Below are 17,942 nucleotides of genomic sequence, written 5' to 3' on the forward strand. Positions count from 1 at the left end.
TCTCATTTAATAAAGATGCACCTTCATTAAGGTGCTTGACTGAGAGCAGTTTCCACAGCGCCTATTCTTTTCAGTTTTCTTAACAGGATTTTGAGCCTTCCCTATTGCTACTAATAAAAAACATTTTCAGTTTGTGTTGCTTGTTTTTTTGAGATTTTCCCTCACTTCCTGTCTGGTTGAACCATTGTCACCTGTACAGTAAGTGAGATAAAATAACAGAGACCTGAATGGCAGTAAAAACAGTAATAAGATGTTAGTAGAATGAAAAAGGGGGCACAATTTATGGCTCACAAACATGTGATTGTGGTTGCCATATTTCTTAAAAAAAAATCTGGATTGTTTATTTCCTGTTACTGTCACGTGGACTTTCAGTGGGAAACATGTGTCTTTCCAGAAGATTCTACAGCACATGACCAGGACTCTCCTCACTGTTGACCGAGATCGGCTTGGCGAGCTCCAGGGCTATGATACAGGAGCTATAATACCGGAGCTCGCTGGCCCTGAATGGTCATGAAGACTCTTGTCTGAAGGGTCCTGGAGAAGGTGGCTAGTGACAGCGAAGAAGGCTGGCTGTGGAGGTGTCTGTCCCTGGCTGAAGAGGAGCCAACACCGGAGATGGAGCCAGAAGACCTCCCTGCAACTCCACGGAGAACCTTGGCTGGTGCATCAGCGGGACTGCCTCTACTAGCAAGTCCCGCCATTGACCAGCACACCCCATCTTGCCAGCATCAGTGTAGCCTCCTGCCGGAGTGCCTTGGGTGCTCGATGGCTTGGGGTCAAAGAGATGACTACCGCTCACTGGAGGAGGACCCAGATGACGTCACCGCTGAACAGTGCACTGGTCAACGGATCAAGAAAAGGGGACAGGTTTTCTCACCATCTCCAATCCACAGCAGCGATGGGCATGGTCAAGGTCAGCGCTCCTCCCTTACCAGACGAGTGGCTCCTACTGCGACTTCCCCAGTCTCCAGGCAACCAGCACCAATATCTAGGCCAGGAATGGGCAAACTATGGCCCGCGGGCCGTATACGGCCCGGCGCACCTTTTAAACCGGCCCGCGGAGTGTGATACAAAAAAAAAACAGCCAGGGCAGGCAAACATTTGCATCATTCAGCGCGCTCAAATTCAATGATTGGCCAGTCTCGCTGCCACTCACATCCTGATAGCCAGTGATTGGCTGTCAGGATGTGTGTAGGCGAGGCAGCGTGACGAACGTGAGGGGAGCTAGGCTCCTCTCACAGTCCGCCCTGAAGACTGGAACGGCGCGGGAACACGGCGAGAGGAACGCGCGGAGCAAAGGTAAGTAAATTGACACAGGGGGGACTTGGCTTACTACTTGGGGGGGAATAGTACTATGGGGGATGAAATGTTACAAATTTTAATTTAATTTATATTAATTCCCACATACACATCATTCATCTACTCTTGGTCCGGCCCCCGGATCCAATATATGAACCCATTGCGGCCCTCAAGTCAAAAGGTTTGCCCACCCCTGATCTAGGCCATCTAGGCTGGACACAGCAACAGCTGCCCAGCTTCCAGTCCTTCAGCCATGCTTGGATGGACCATCCACTCCTTCAGTCCAGCATGTTTCTGCACCAGATGCTCTTCTTCCCCCTGTGCTTCATCATCAGTCTGGTGAATTAGCACAAGTGCGTGTACTTACATCTTTCATTGACTTTTTAACTAAATTTGCAGACATTCTCTCTGCCTCTCCGTTACCAGTGTCTGTGTCATGTCCTATTAATGTATGGTCATCTGTTGATTCTTCTACTGTTTCTCCACAAGTTTCTACTTCTGCCAGTGTTTCTAACCTGTTTAATGCACCTGTCCCTAGTATTTCTGTTCATAATTCTGTTCCTGAAACATGTTTTAAAAAGGTTTTGCCTTGTGAAATGTATCCTTTAGGTTTACATCTATCTAGTGCAAAAATTTGTAAAAGTGATTTTGTTGATTTACTGTCTTTACTTCCTAACGCTAAAGGTCCAACAATGCTAACCTAGTTGCAAAGGACAGTTTTCGACAAAGCCTGCACGCCAGTGAAGCTTTGTAAAAAATGCACCCTTGGCTAGTTCTTCACCTAAACAGAGAGAACGCTCATCTTTTACTTGATGGTTTTTCCTCTGGTTTTAAACTTCATGTCTTTTCTGGTTCTGGTTGCTCTGTAGTTAAAAAATGTAAATCTGTACATGTGCGTAGTGGTTCAGGAAAAAATAAAGAAATTTCTGTGGATCGGGTAATGAGCCCTTTCTCTTTCCCACCTTTTGTTAATTTTTGCATCTCCCCTTTAGTGTTTATTCCCAAAAAAGAGCCTTATTCATCATCTCTCTTTCCCTCAAGGCGCTTCGTTAAAGGATGAAATCGATCCTTATCCTCTGTTACTTACACTACTTTTGATGACACGATTAAACTTGTCAAGCAGTTTGACCAAGGTGCTTTATTAGCAAAAGCAGACATTCAGTCTGCTTTCAGATTTTTACCTATCGCCCGAGTCTTTTAACTCTTTAGGCTTCTATTTTGATTGTTTTTATTTCTATGATATGTGAACCATATATTAATTTTAAATGCGGGTGGGAGATGTGGGTTAACTGCACTTCACCACTTGTATCATATAGAAATAACTGGAACAAGTAGAAGTGGTTTTTTTTTAGGTGCATATATTACACACCAACACTAAATATTGATTAAAATATTACAGTTTATTTTAAACAAATACATAAAAAGACTCTAAAAAGAAACTGGTTTTGTTCCATAGTATATATCCAATATGTGCAATTTGATGGATTTAAATTGAGATCCTCAAACATAGGCTCTTCTATATGTTACGCCAACTTGGCGACTTCAGGAAGCAAACTTGTGCATGAGATACTCAGACCTAGCATATCAACGACTTGACCAGATAGAATCATAGGAGGAAACCCATGGAGTTCACAGGGGCGGATGTATTGCACAAGGCAAACTGCAGAGGGGGTATAGTGACCAGAGATTAATCCTTGTCCCCAGGACTAGATCCCAAATGTGTCATAAGCAGGCTGGCTTTAGTTGAATGAAAAAGTTCTTATTTGTTCCTAACCCCAGAAACCACTAAACAGCTCATCCACTCCGTCATCATATCATGACTCGATTACTGCAACTCCCTCCTCACTGGCCTGCCTCGCCGCTGGCTATCCCCGTTTCAGTCGATCCTGAATACGGCTGCCAGACTCATTCACCTTTCCAACCGCTCCATCTCCACCACCCCCCTCTGCCAATCCCTCCACTGGCTTCCGATTGCGCAACGGATCAAATTCAAAATCCTAACACTGACATACAAAGCTGTCCACCATACTGCCCAGTACTACATCACTGACCTAATATCCAAGTACCGCCCAGCACGCACACTCCGCTCCTCACAAGACCTCCTTCTCTCTAGTTCCCTGGTTTCCTCCTCCCATGCCCATCTCCAGGACTTCTCCAGGGTGTCACCCATCCTCTGGAACTCCCTGCCCCAACCCATCAGATTATCACCTACTCTCCTCTCCTTTAGGCGCACCCTGAAAACCCATCTCTTCAGGGAAGCCTACCCCACCCCCTGCTAACCTGCCGACCTCCTCCACTCTTCCTACCACTCCATCCCCCACAGCTATCTCCTCCTGTACCACTATCCCCTCCCTCCTAGATTGTAAGCTCGAAAGAGCAGGGCCCTCGATCCCCTCATGTTTTGCATTGTATTGGTATTGTTCTGTCACATGTTCTGTCCCCCTTTGTAATGTACAGCGCTGAGCGAACCATTGGCGCTTTATAAATACTGTATAATAATAATAATAATAATAATATGTATTTCTGGCTTCTCCAAGACTGTTGCTTTTTCATACGGCTTTTGTCCTATGTTTCTGTGATGCTCTTCGTATTTCTGAATTAGTTCCAAACAATAGGAGTGGTAAGACTAGTTTTATGTATGATGAAGTTGTTCTTTTTCATAGTATTGTTCAAATTTTTATAAAACAATCTAAAACCGTTCATATTGGCAAGGGTCGTTGGCTCACTTTACATGCTTGTGGCAACTCCAACATTTGTCTCCATCTTATATTTGGTAAATATTTATCAGTGAGGCCCCCCTGTTTAGGTAATTTTTTGATTCATATGGATCTTTCCCCTCTCACAAAATGTTCAATTTCCTGCTATATTTCGATGCTGTCTCTCCTCTTTTGGCCTCCTTCAATTCAGAATTTCACCTCATTCTTTCAATATTGGAGCCGCCCTAATGTACCTCTTTGATTTGCATAGCTGTCAAGTCTTGCATTTGGATTGTTGGATGCCTATAGGACTCTTAAAAGAGTGTCCCAGCATTGTAATTCATCAAATTTATCTTTATCTCCTGAGAATTTTCCAGTCTCTTGGAAAGGTGTTAGGGGCCTTCAATGTACTAATCTTCTTTTTTGTCTTTCCAGGTTACCTCAAGTGTGGCCATCTGCATTTATTTTGATCATCCAATTAGGTGGAAAAGACATTCGTAGTTTGAAGACTTTAGATTTGATCTTTGTGATCAAACAGGATTTACATAATTTTAAGCTTTATTGTCCTAGAACTTGTTTATTTTTTTCAGAATGTGTGCCACACCTTTTATACTTCTCTTCTGAGCTTAAAGCTCTTGAGACGTTTAGGAGGCGTGTCAACAGATCAATTGAAAAGTTCATGCCTTAACTTGACAGTTTTTCATTCCAGCTTGTAGACCTGGAAGGAGGCATCTCTGGTCTATATAAACAAGATTGTATTCATCTGTCTGACGTAGGCCTGGGAATTTTTAATCTGGGTCTCCAAAACTGCATAGAAATGGCCATGGGTTTGGGGTAGGACGGTTCTTGTTTTCACCAAGCCCTGGCTGGTGGGGACGTTGTTAAATGAATTATTTATATTATCTTGCTCAAGTTTTATTATTGAGCGATATGTCTACGTTTTAGTATTTAATGTAATAAAGTAATTTGCTTTTTCAGTTTAATAAACCAATAAAAGTGTTTAATAAGATATATTCTGTATGTCTGTTTATAAACAATGATTTGAGCTTTAGTGTTTTTGGGGGTATAAGTGCAGCCTACAATTTGTGGGCACAATTTAGAACCCACAAGCATGGGATTGTGGCTGCCATATTCCTTTAGAAAAAAAAAGTCTGCATCGTTTATTTCATGTTACTTCTCCTTTAAGAATCACCAGGACTGTTATGCAGACTTTCAGCGGGAAACATGTGCCTTTCCAGAAGATTCTAGAGCACGTGACTGTCACAATCGCAGCGTCAGACCCAAGACCTTCTCACCAAACTCGTGATCGAAGGACTAGCCAATCTAAAACCGCGATGTCACATGCGTAACAATGCCACACCCAGCACAACGATTTTCCAGCTAATTGGACCACAATCGATGTACCGGCAGCCTAAGCGATTGTTACTGGGTCAGGTTAATTACGCAATTAACCCTTCACACTGCCACCACCTCATTTTTGTACAGAGAAAGAGGAAACTCGGCGATATGCGCAATAACACTATAATGGTTGAGGTAATCGTCTGTATAACACGGTTATACAGAGGGTTAAACAAACACAGTTGTGTTCTCTTTAGAGGCAGGAATTTGTAAATTGCAATAAAGTGCTATAGAAACAGTTCAACACTTTCAGAAGTAAAGATTTATTACTAAAAGGTCAAACGGGTGCAATAAAAATATTTACAGAATAAGATGTAACTAAGATATATTTATATATATATATATATATATACAGAGACCAACAGCACAGCAAAGAGATATCAGAGAGAGGTGAAAGGATTAAGGTACTTGCCAAAGTCCTGGGTTAGCAGATTCAAGTTTCAGAGCGAAAGGGCACGGGTCTCCCCAGGTGGTACTGATGTTAAAATGGGAGACGTCTTCAACTTTTTTTTCTTAGGCCTAACAGCCTAATTTGTAGTTCCCCAGCAGGGGGTGTCTCTGAAGTCAAGGACCAATACCCCGTTTAGGGTGTGGAGGTCTGGGCGTGGACCTAAACTAGAGCCAAAATCTCATATAGTTCATATTTTGGCTTATAACTTTTCCTATGCACAAGTGACATTTCACCCGGATTATTATGCAGACACGTTTGAGGATTGATTAGATATGAATTATGAAATTATACACTGAACGGTTAACGAGATCTATTTTTCAGCTTTCCTATGTATTCGAGACAATGTGAGTGACCCATCAAATTGTTCGTCTTCTCTTAGCCAGTCTGACGATATGTCTGGTTTTTATGTAAGTCTCTCATATTATAAGATATGAGACATAGGGGAAAAATGGATTTTGAAAAGTGTTTATCTGATTCATGCTCCTTTGGAATGCCTTGAACTCCTAGGAAGGCTCCGTTATCTTTAAACGAGGTGTTAAATGGCACAGGTTGCTCAGACAGCCAGGCACCTTGCTCAGAGAAGTGTTTTATAGCTCTGGGCTCCCTGCCGTGCTCTAGCCTGCCTGTGACCCTTCCAACACACATATGTCCCTGTGGATTAACAGAGAGGAAAGGGGGAAAAATGAGGGACAACATGGAGATTCTTAACAAAATGGAGGACTGCGTCAGTCTCTGGTGCGCACGTTTGCGACAGTTACCAGCACTATAAAAGGACTCTGTCACAGGGCTGTCCTCTTAGTTGACTGGGATCGGCATGGTGAGCTCACACCCTTGTCACTGGCACTTTATGTGGTTTTGTCACCCTTCTATCATGGGAGGACGTTGTTTAATTAATTATTTATATTATCTCTCTTGAGTTCTATGACTGAGTGATATGATATGTCTTTAAGTTTCATCATTTCTGTAATGTAATAGAGTAATTTGCTTTTTTGAATTTATTAAACCAATAAAAGTGCACCGGCTATTTATTACCATATATTTTTTATGTTTGTTTATTTACTTAACAATAGTTTGAGCTTTAGTATTTTGGGGAGTATAAGTGCAGCCTACAATCACATGGTAATGCTTGGATCCCCACTGAGCAATGTATGAGCCCTAATAAATATACAGAAATCCCCCTGCGCTCCACAGAACCTAGTGAGTTAGCTGCTATCACCTAATTCTCTATACCGCAAGATATGTAAAACAAAAATAATATAAGTGGTGAAGCGCTCAACTTAAATAATCAAAAACTAGTGCAATATCCCCATATATAAATATCACATCCCTAGTGGTATAATGATACCCAAATGATAACTCTTAAGCTATGCAGATATACAAATAATAATAATATAAATAATAATGAATGAAAAACTAGTGCAATATCTTCATATATACATAATATATCCCTGGTGATATAGTGATAAACAACTATCTCTTAGACTGTGCAAAAGTGATACTAAAATACAATTAATAATACCAATTTACATGAAATATTAATTACAATAAATTAAATAGTGATGCCACACTGTGCAAAATTATAGAAAAGTGTTCAAATAATGTCACTCCATGCTACAATAGTGCTCTTCGTGAAAATCTTGACGTGACTCCCCTCAATAGCAGAAATGCCCCCTCACCTTCCACATTCGACCCTTGCGGGTCACAGAGCTTTTTATATATATATCTCTGCCAGATATTAATCTCCTCCACTGCCTCCACCGACCTTGATCCTCCTCCAGGCAGTAAGTAACACTCCAATAACTCCCCTCATACAACGAATTCAAGCATCAGGGCAGGCCAGAGAGCTTCCTTCGTGTCCCAGGAGAGCTTGCTTGCACCTAGTCTGCTCATGTATGAGCCCTCCTCTCGGGAGAGTTAAGTTGGAAGGAGGTGATTCAATACTGAGCAGGACCACCGAGAACCTCAAGCTGTGTGTATATAAATGCCTGGGCATGTTACTGACATTAGAATGGAAGAATTGGCTTGGATAAGCTACAAAATGTCTTCAATATTACAGAATACATTCAGTTGAATGTGACTAACAACTACTAGCTATATGTTATCCTGGAAAAATGAGAACCTTCACAGACATATTTACTAAAATGCCTTTTTGTCTATTACCTGTTGGGGAGATTTGCCATTTAATTACAACTTAACTGGAAGACAAAGAAATGCGTCCGGCCAATGAAGATGGAAGAAGCTGAGAAGATGCTGATATGGCGAGGGACATTGGACTGTTGAAGGAAAGGTAAGTATTTAGTTCTACTTTAGTTGTCATTCACACTTTGTGCAGTAATGTGCATTTTTCCTCATGTTTGCATAATATTACACTGTTTGCATAGTCCCACATTTCATCACACAGCAAGCGCACCACTCTGCTGTGCAGCGACATGAATGAAGTGTTACTTAGTACACTTCATATAAAATTCTGTTTAAAGAAAGGGAGCTGTGTGATGCGATAAAACCTACATGGCTCTGCAGCCAAAAATACTGTGTTGGGGCTGCAGGGCAGTGTAGGCCCCTACGGTGTTCATAGCAATATTAGTGCACTTGCAACAATAAGTCTGTCTATGATACTTTTTTATTTAGCCTACCTATTTTGTCCAGAAAATTTAACTTTTAGTGCAAATTAAAAAAAAAGCATCACAAATAATATTCAACTGTGTTGGAAAAAATCTGGTGTCTCACGATGCTACAGTGCAGTCGATAGTGGAAGTTATGGCTTTAGCTTTGCTTTCATCCCATGTTGGCAGGGTTTCCTCTTCATGCTCTGTTTGCCACCCACTTTTAAAAAACATGCTGTGGTTGATTTACTAACGGAATAGAGACTATTCACCTTGAGCTTAACAAATAAAGCAAAACTGTGCTCATGTCAATATATCTATCATGTTCTTGGAAACATTCTATTTTTTCTTTCATTTTCCTTGCATATGATTGGGTATTTAAAGTGAACACTGTTTCACCTTATTTACCAACACACTTTGCATGTGACCATATGCCTTCTAAGCACAAGTAAAAAATAAAATTACAATAAACTCTGGTTTTAAAAACGTACAGTGGTCTTCAAACTCTCTAAACAAAGGGCCGGTTTACTGTCCTTCAGACTTTAGGAGGGCCGGAGTGGCCAGTGACAGTAGAAAATGTCCCAGTGTCAGTAGGAGTAAACAAAATGACAGTGCTTGGAGTCAGTGGAAGGTGGGGAATAGGAGGAATAGTGTCCAGTCATTGGTATTAGTAGGAGGAATAGTGCCCCATCATTGGTATTAGTGGGAGGAATAGTGCCCCATCATTGGTGACAGTGGGAGGAATAGTGCTCTATAATTGGTATTAGTGGGAGGAATAGTGCCCCTTCATTGGTATTAGTGGGAGGAATAGTGCCCCATCATTGGTATTAGTGGGAGGAATAGTGCCCCATCATTGGTGACAGTGGGAGGAATAGTGCTCCATAATTAGTGTCAGGGGAAGGAATAGTGTCCCATCATCGGTGTCAGTGGGAGGAATAGTGCTCCATCATTGGTGTCAGGGGAAGGAATGGTGCCCCAATCATTCATGTCAGTGGGAGGAATAGTGCTCCATCATTGGTGTCAGGGGAAGGAATGGTGCCCCAATCATTCGTGTCAGTGGGAGGAATAGTGCTCCATCATTGGTGTCAGAGGAAGGAATAGTGCCCCATCCTTGGTTTTAGTTGGAGGAATAGTATCTAATTGTTTATATCAGTGGGAGGAATTGTGCCCCATCAGTGGTGTCAGTGGAAGGAAACATGCCCCATAGTTGGTGCCAGTGGAAGAAATGGTGCCTCCTTGTTGGTATCAGTGGGAGGAATACCCCGAGTGCCGGATAGAGGCAAGCAAAGGGCCACATTCGGCCCATGGGCCGCAGTTTGGAGACCACTGTCCTAGTAGAAGGTGGCTAAATTCATTCTTCATGGTCCTGGTATCCCACTGTATGTAGGAATGTAGCCACCCTTACTTGCTCACTGCCGAAATGGACTAGGGACTATGGACTATGGGATTTGTCGGGTGCAGCAAGTAGTGCAAATCACTGCAACAAATATGCACTGCTTGTTCCAAACAAAAGGAAGTGAGGGGGAGAAAAGGAGATGTTCAGAAGCTCACAGAGGACATTCCAAGGAGGCAGAAAACACAGTAAGAAACAATTCCAGGAAAAATAAAATTATAGGACCATCAAGTAGTGGACGTGTATGTATTATTTTTTTAAAACAAGGATATTGTTTAGTGTCTATTTAACACATTTACTAATACATAAATAAGCCAGTTTGTAAACACTGATTAGCATACATATTGAAGGGAAGCATAAAGCAAGATCAGACTAATAAACATATTTAATAGACAATAGAAAACCCAACCACTGTCCAAAATACAGTAATCCAAACATCCCAGCAATTTTTAGTTATTGCAAGCAATGTAGTAAAAGCTGGATTTGGATTTGTTTTGTAGGTTAATGCCATTTGCACAGATATACGCTATACTTTGTGGCTTTGCACAGTCTGTTTAATTAAAAAAATATATATTTTTAGTAAAATAACTATGCAGTAGTAGTAATAATTTTATTTGCCACTAGAGGGTGATCAAACAATGTCATACAAAAAAAAGCATATAAAACATCTGCTTGTAGAGTGATGGCTACTCTGCAATGAAATGTGTATTTGTCTGAATAGTGCAAAGCAGAGCAAATTTAATGGACATGCAAAATTATAATGTATTAAGAACATATCTGGGTTCCCTGTATGACATGCGCAGTAAGCCATGGCATACAGTGTGTCACATCAGCAACAAATTATATATATAAATATATATATATATATACATATATATATATATATATATATATATATATATATATATATATATACACATACTGTATATATTTTTTTCTGTTTTTTATTTTGGCCATACTTATGCATTAATTTGGGGGAATTGTGTTAGAATATGTTTCTTGATAAATACTTGTACACCTATTCAAGGACACACAAAATCAGCAGTATTATATTAAAGTAGAACTAATTGCAATTTTTTTCCACTTTAGATAGAGTAAGGGAAAGTTGTAACCTCTGTCAATTTTGACTTTTTCATGGAGTTCTGCTTTAAATTGCTTTTAAAAATAACAGTTCATAGCAAAAGCTTTGATTTTTTTCTGCAAGTTTCCCACAAACAAAATATTAAGTATGTTAAGTATGCAGGAAACCCTTCATAAGAATATAAATAGATATATGAAGTCATTAGTCAACAACTCCCTTGAGTCACTGGGATCTCAATAGAAATTACTTAACAATTTGTGTTGCTTATTAAGATCACATCTGTTCAGAACAAAATTAAAAGCACCAAAACCTTCATCTACAGAAATATGTTCTTGTGTTTATTGTGCAGGCTTGGTCTGCCAAGTTCGCCATCAGGAAACCCCCTCTGAGAATTGACATGCAGCTGCTGATAAAGCAAGTGGATGTAGATGGGAAGTGGCTTTAAATCTGAACTCCCACATAAGCAAATATTGTCTAAATACAAAAGCCATGCATATTTTTACTTGAATCTTGGTGTACTTTGTATATTTCTTCCAGATCTGTGCAGGAGCTTCCAGTAATAAAGACCTGTCACCTCCGCTATTTCTGCTTCTGCAGGGTGACTGGTCATGTCTCCGCCCCCTTTCTCTAGTGAACACATCTAAATATCCAGAAAGTGTGAACTTTAATGCAGGCCTTATTTAGAGTTTACCCTAAAAATACATACTAGACCCTTATCTTAAAAGGGACAGCATGCAAAAAAAAAGGAATGTGTTCCAATAAAATCCATATCAGACCCTCAGATCTGGCATGGATCTCTGAGCATGCAGCAAGGCTGGTCAGGAAAGGGGGGCAACAAGTGTGTGCCCTCCTCTCCTGAACCATAGCAGTCTACATGCCCTCAACATCAGAAAGTTGCCATTTTGATAAGAACAAGGGATTCTTCCCCAAATCCTTGACCTGGGTGTGGGGGTCTGCGGGGGGAAAGACTTATCAAAATCTGAAAACTCTCTTTAAACTAAGGGAGCCTCCAGATATCCCCCCTAACATAAATTACTCATGCACAAAATTGTAAACAGTAAATAAATGCACCTCTTTACTATTTAGCAGCACTGAAATACAAAATGATAAAAAAAAAGGTTAAAACAGTATTTTCTCAAAATGTAATTCCTATGTTATTGGGTGCAGCGCTATGAGTTTTATGTGTTTAAATATTGTATATATTTAACATTGCACAAAGTAGATTTCTTACAGAACAGGTTCTATGTTTTTTTTAGATTGTAAGCTCCAATGAGCAGGGCCCTCTGTTTCCTACTGTATTAAATTATATTGTAATTGTACTGTCTGCCCTCATGCTGTAAAGCGCTGAGCAAACTGTTGGCGCTATATAAATTCTGTATAATAATAATGTAATGGGAGAATTGTGGACAGGCAAACAGAGATGTGGGTGAGTGAAGCATGAAGATCATATGCCACTTAGCGCCCTGTTTTAAAGAAAATCTGTGTGCTTTAAACTGTTACACCTTGTGCAAAAGACTACCCTGCCATGGCATACAGTACATCTTAGGGAATTGTGTCAACTGTTGCTGTCCATCATGGGTTGTATATACAGTGTGTATATATATATATATATATATATATATATATATATACATACACACACAGTAGGGAAAATAATTATTTGATCACCTGCAGATTTTGTAAGTTTGCCCACTTACAAGGAAATGAAGGGTCTATATTTTTTATCATAGGTGTATTTTAAATGATAGAGACAGAATATCAACCAAAAATCCAGAAAAAAACACATGATACAAAAGTTATAAAATGGAGTTGCCTTAAGTGAGTGAAATAAGTATTTGATCCCCTACCAACCAACAATAATTGTGGATCCCACAGACTGGGTATGTGCTGATGTGGTACACAGATTAGTCCTGACAATTTAAAAACGTGCTCCTAATGACAACTCGTTATGTGTATAAAAGACACCTGTCCACAGAATTTATTTCTTACATTCAAACCTCACTATCATGGGCAAATATCCAAACAACTGTCAAAGGACGTCAGGAACAGGATTGTAGACCTGCACAAGGCTGGAATGGGCTACAAGACCATCAGCAAGAAGCTTGGTAAGCAGGGGACAACTGTTGGAGCAATTATTCACAAATGAAAGAAATACAAAATAATCATCAAACGACCTCAGTCTGGTAAGGATGATCATGAGAAAAGTGAGGGAGCAGCTTGTGAATGATCTCAATGCAGTTGGGACCACAGACACCAAACAAACCATTGGTAACACAATACGCCGCTAGGACTGAAATCCTGCAGCGCCTGCAAGGTCCCCCTCCACAAGAAGGCACATATACAGGCCCATCTGAAGATTGCCAACGAACATCTAAATGATTCAGAGAAGGATTGGAGAAAGTGCTGTGGTCAGATGAGACCAAAATTAAGCTCTTTGGCATTAACTTGACTCGCCATGCTGACTATTACCCTAAGAACACCATCTCTACAGTCAAGCATGGAGGTGGAAACATTATGCTTTGTGGCTGTTTCTCTGCTAAAGGTAAAGGCCAACTTTGCTGCATTGAGGGGCTAATAGACGGGGCCATGTATTGTAAAATCTTGGATGAAAAACCGTCTTCCCCCAGCCAGAACAATGAAGATGGGTTGTGGATGGGTGTTCCAGCATGACAATGACCCAAAACATACCGCCAAGGCAACAAAGGAGTAGCTCAAAAAGAAGCACATTAAGGTCATGGAGTGGCCTAGCCAGTCTCCAGATCTTAACCCTTTAGAAAATTAATGGAGGGAGCTGAAACTTTGAGTTGTCAAGCGACAGCCAAGAATCCTCAAGGATTTAGAGAAGATTTGTAAAGAAGAGTGGACCAAAATCCCTCCATAAATGTGTGCAAACCTGGTAACCAACTACAAGAAACATCTTACTTCTGTGCTTGCCAACAAGGGTTTCTCCACCAAGTACTAAGTCATGTTTTGCTTGGGGATCAAATACTTATTTTACTCACTGAACTGCAACTCCGTTTATAACATTTGTAGAATGTGTTTTTTTGGATTTTTGGTTGATATTCTGTCTCTATCAAACGTAAAAACAAGGAATCGAGCACTGGGTAAATGTAAAATAGCAGCTAGCTATTAGATAGTGTAGTATGTCTTGATTCCAAAAGATGACAACCTATAGAGGATGAATCAGACTTATATCAATTCAAAATCCAACATGGCCTCCGGCCATCTCAAAATTGATATTCCAGTATGTGCACAGTGGTTAGGGGCACCTTCCTAACGCGTTTCGTGTTCAAACTTTTTTTCAAAGGGCCCTTTGAAAAAGTATTTGAACACGAAACGTGTTAGGGAGGTGCCCCTAACCACTGTGCACATACTGGAATATCAGTTTTGAGACGGAATAAATCTTTCGGAATAAAGACATACTACACTATCGGAGGCTTTCTCTTGGGCTTTTTGTTCCCTGGAAGCCTGTTTTTTTTGAAGGTGACACCTTTACCTCTGTGGCTTGGTAATCTGCATGACCCCCCCTGGTGGCTGATATTGGCATTTCTGGAAGTTGGATGCTCTATTTGGATGGATGACACCTGGTGGTCACAACGCTGATGACATCGATCCTCCTCAGTATTCCACATCCAGAGAACCAGGAGTAGGTCTTAAATACTCCATGTGCTTTAAGTTGCGCTATCTGGTTAGTGCAATGTTTGTCTATTTTTACTATCACAGGAGCCACAGTTTTTCCTCACCACATATCTAAGGACTCAGCACGGATTTATGATAATTTTATGATTTTAGGTTTACTTACGAGGATATATATTATTCTGTCATACCAGCACTGCATATTTATGTTCACTTTTATTTTGTCTCTATCATTTAAAATACAACTATGATAAAAATTATAGACCATTTCTTTGTAAGTGGGCAAACTTACAAAATCTACAGGGGATCGAATATTTTTTTCACCCACTGTATATATGTACAATATATATATATATATATATATATATATATATATATATATATATATATACCGTATTTTCCGGCGTATAAGACGACTGGGCATATAAGACGACCCCCTACTTTTCCTGTTAAAATATAGGGTTTGAGCTATACTCGCCGTATAAGACTACCCCTCTTCCAACACACACCAAATAAAAAAACATCAGATTTGATTTCAATATGGTATGCTATTTCAGTATGGTATTCCAATGATGGGGCACTACTCCTCCCACTGACACCAATGATGGGGCACTATTTCATCCACTGACACCAATGATGGGGCACTATTCCTCCCACTGATACCAATGATGGGACATTATTCCTCCCACTGACACCAATGATGGTGCCCCATCATTAGTGTCAGTGTGTGAGGAATAGTGCCCCATCATGTGTCAGTGGGAGGAATAGTGCCCCATCATTAGTCAGTGGGAGGAATAGTGCCCCATCATTAGTCAGTGGGAGGAATAGTGCCCCATCATTGGTGTCAGTGGGAAGAATAGTGTCCCATCATTGGTGTCAGTGGGAGGAATAGCTCCCCATCATTGGTATCAGTGGCAGGAATTGCGCCCCATCATTGATGTCAGTGGGAGGAATTGCGCCCCATCATTGGTATCAGTGGGGAGAATAGTGCCCCATCATTGGTGTCAGTGGGGAGAATAGTGCCCCATCATTGGTGTCAGTGGGGAGGAGGAATAGTGCCCCATCATTGGTGTCAGTGGAGAGAATAGTGCCCCAACATTGGTGTCAGTGGGGAGGAGAAGTAGTGCCCCATCATTGGTATCAGTGGGGAGAATAGTGCTCCATCGTTGGTATCAGTGGGAGGAATAGTGCCCCATCATTGGTGTCAGTGGGAGGAATAGTGCCCCATCATTGGTATCAGTGGGGAGAATAGTGCCCCATCATTGGTGTCAGTGGGGAGGAGGAATAGTGCCCCAACATTGGTATCAGTGGGGAGAACAGTGCCTCATCGTTGGTGTCAGTGGGGGAGGAACAGTGCCTCATCGTTGGTGTCAGTGGGGGAGGAACAGTGCCTCATCGTTGGTGTCAGTGTGGAGGAGGAATAGTGCCCCATCATTGGTATCAGTGGGGAGAACAGTGCCTCATCGTTGGTGTCAGTGGGGGAGGAACAGTGCCTCATCGTTGGTGTCAGTGTGGAGGAGGAATAGTGCCCCATCGTTAGTGTCAGTGGGGGAGAGGAGCGGCTGCTCCTTCTTCCAGTTCGGCCGCTCGATTTTTGCGGGGCCGCTCGGCTCCGCCTCCTCGCCGGTGATTGGTCGCCTGTGTGCCTTTCCAGTGCTGGCGCCCAATCACTGGTGAGGAGGCGGAGCCGAGCGGCCGCGTGACCATCGAGCGGCCGAACTGAAAGAAGGAGCAGCCGCGCTTCCTGGACCGGATCGTCGTGGGACTGGAGCCAGGTAAGGTACAGCAGCCCCTCTGCCCACCCCTGTACTTAGTGTCCGCTGGAGGAGGAGGGAGGGCGGCGCCGCGCCGCCCCTCGAAAAAGTGCCGCCCTGACACCGGCTCGCTCCGGCGTATAAGACGACCCCCGACTTTTCAGAAGATTTTCAGGGGTTGAAAAGTCATCTTATACGCCGGAAAATACGGTATATATATATATGACCTCAAAGCAGTTTCAGAATTCTATGATTAAAAAGGTGCACAAACCTCACTTACTAACACACAGATAAAAAAATGAATGTCGGGGGTGTATCCGAGCCACACAGGAAGATGGCTGCCTGAGACAGGAGCTCCTCACACACCCTGCTGTAATAGCAACCCGAAACGACGTCAGGCATCAGAGATAGCCATGACATAAACAGCAACAGACCAGTAACGCTTACCACCCGCGATGACAAAGGGGAAGAAAATACCCAAGGGACTGAAGAAACTCACAGAGTTCTTCTCACAGTCTCACACAGCAGACAGGCAAGATGGCGCCGGCTCTGACACACAGGAATTGTCAGAGCTGCAACAGGAAGACACATCACTATCCTCATCAGCCTCTGACACAGAAGGGGGCGGACTGACCATTTAGAAAGTCAGGCGCTGCCCGAGGGCCCGGGGTCAGTAGGGGCCCCTAGTACCTTTTTCATAGGCTTTTTTGAGTTTGGGCAAGGACACAGGGGCCCCATGATCCCCTATTGCCCGGGGGCCCAATGAGTTGTCAGTCCACCCCTGGGCACAGACATAGTTGATTTGCTGTCACCAGTGAAAGAAAAGAGCAAGAGACCAGCTTCATCTCCTCTCCTATCACCATGTACAAAGGCTCCTGTAAGTAAAAAGAAAACAATTCACACTTCTGCTGAAACAACAGATCTGACTGAAGCATTACATTTAATGGGAGAGCTGCCAGCTTCAGACTGCCCTGTCACAGCCATTACAATGAAACAGATGCTATTGTCCCTTCATAAAGACATACAATCTGATCTTCAAAAATCTGTACATTTTATTTAAAAACAAGTCACCCAAATTGAAGAACGTACAGATGCAGCAGAAAGGAAAATTCAGGAATATGTTGTAGCACACAATTCCTTGATAGATGCTTATGAGACACAATCACAAGAAATCATAAAAATGAAAGAAAAAATGGCTGACATGGAAGACCGCACAAGGAGGAAAAACGTTAAAATCAGAGAGATCCCTGAATCAGTCACTCCGCCAGAGTTATCCATCTACCTGGGGAGACTACTGAAAACACTTCTACCAAATTAATCCCAATTTCAAGGGAAAGTAATCCCAATTCTGACCCCTAATGATGGGATAAAAATTCTGGCATCATGGAAAATCACTATGCCACCAGAGCCACAATATATGCGTAAAGAAATGCATACCAAAATATCCGTAGACTGGGTTACAATCCCAACAACCTGAACACTGGGACTTTTGGTCTCTTTTATCTTTTCCCTATTGGGATGTCTCAGTGCCTACTTCTGCATTAGCAGGGAAGAGTTAGCCCCTATACTTCTCAGGTATACTACACACTCCATCAGATAATGAGTCTGCTATGCACACTCATACAAGTTTT

The 17,942-nt window shown here is 41.8% G+C and overlaps 1 pseudogene; it reads left to right on the forward strand.

Annotated features, from left to right (window-relative positions):
- Window positions 1-765: 765 nt before the first annotated feature.
- LOC149438307 (uncharacterized) lies at window positions 766-4,833 on the forward strand (annotated as a pseudogene).
- Window positions 4,834-17,942: the final 13,109 nt, after the last annotated feature.

The sequence above is a fragment of the Staurois parvus genome, unplaced genomic scaffold (assembly GCF_062004578.1).
Source record: "Staurois parvus isolate SC_StPar_1 unplaced genomic scaffold, SC_StPar_1.0 ptg001194l, whole genome shotgun sequence".
In the NCBI taxonomy this organism is placed as follows: Eukaryota; Metazoa; Chordata; class Amphibia; order Anura; family Ranidae; genus Staurois; species Staurois parvus.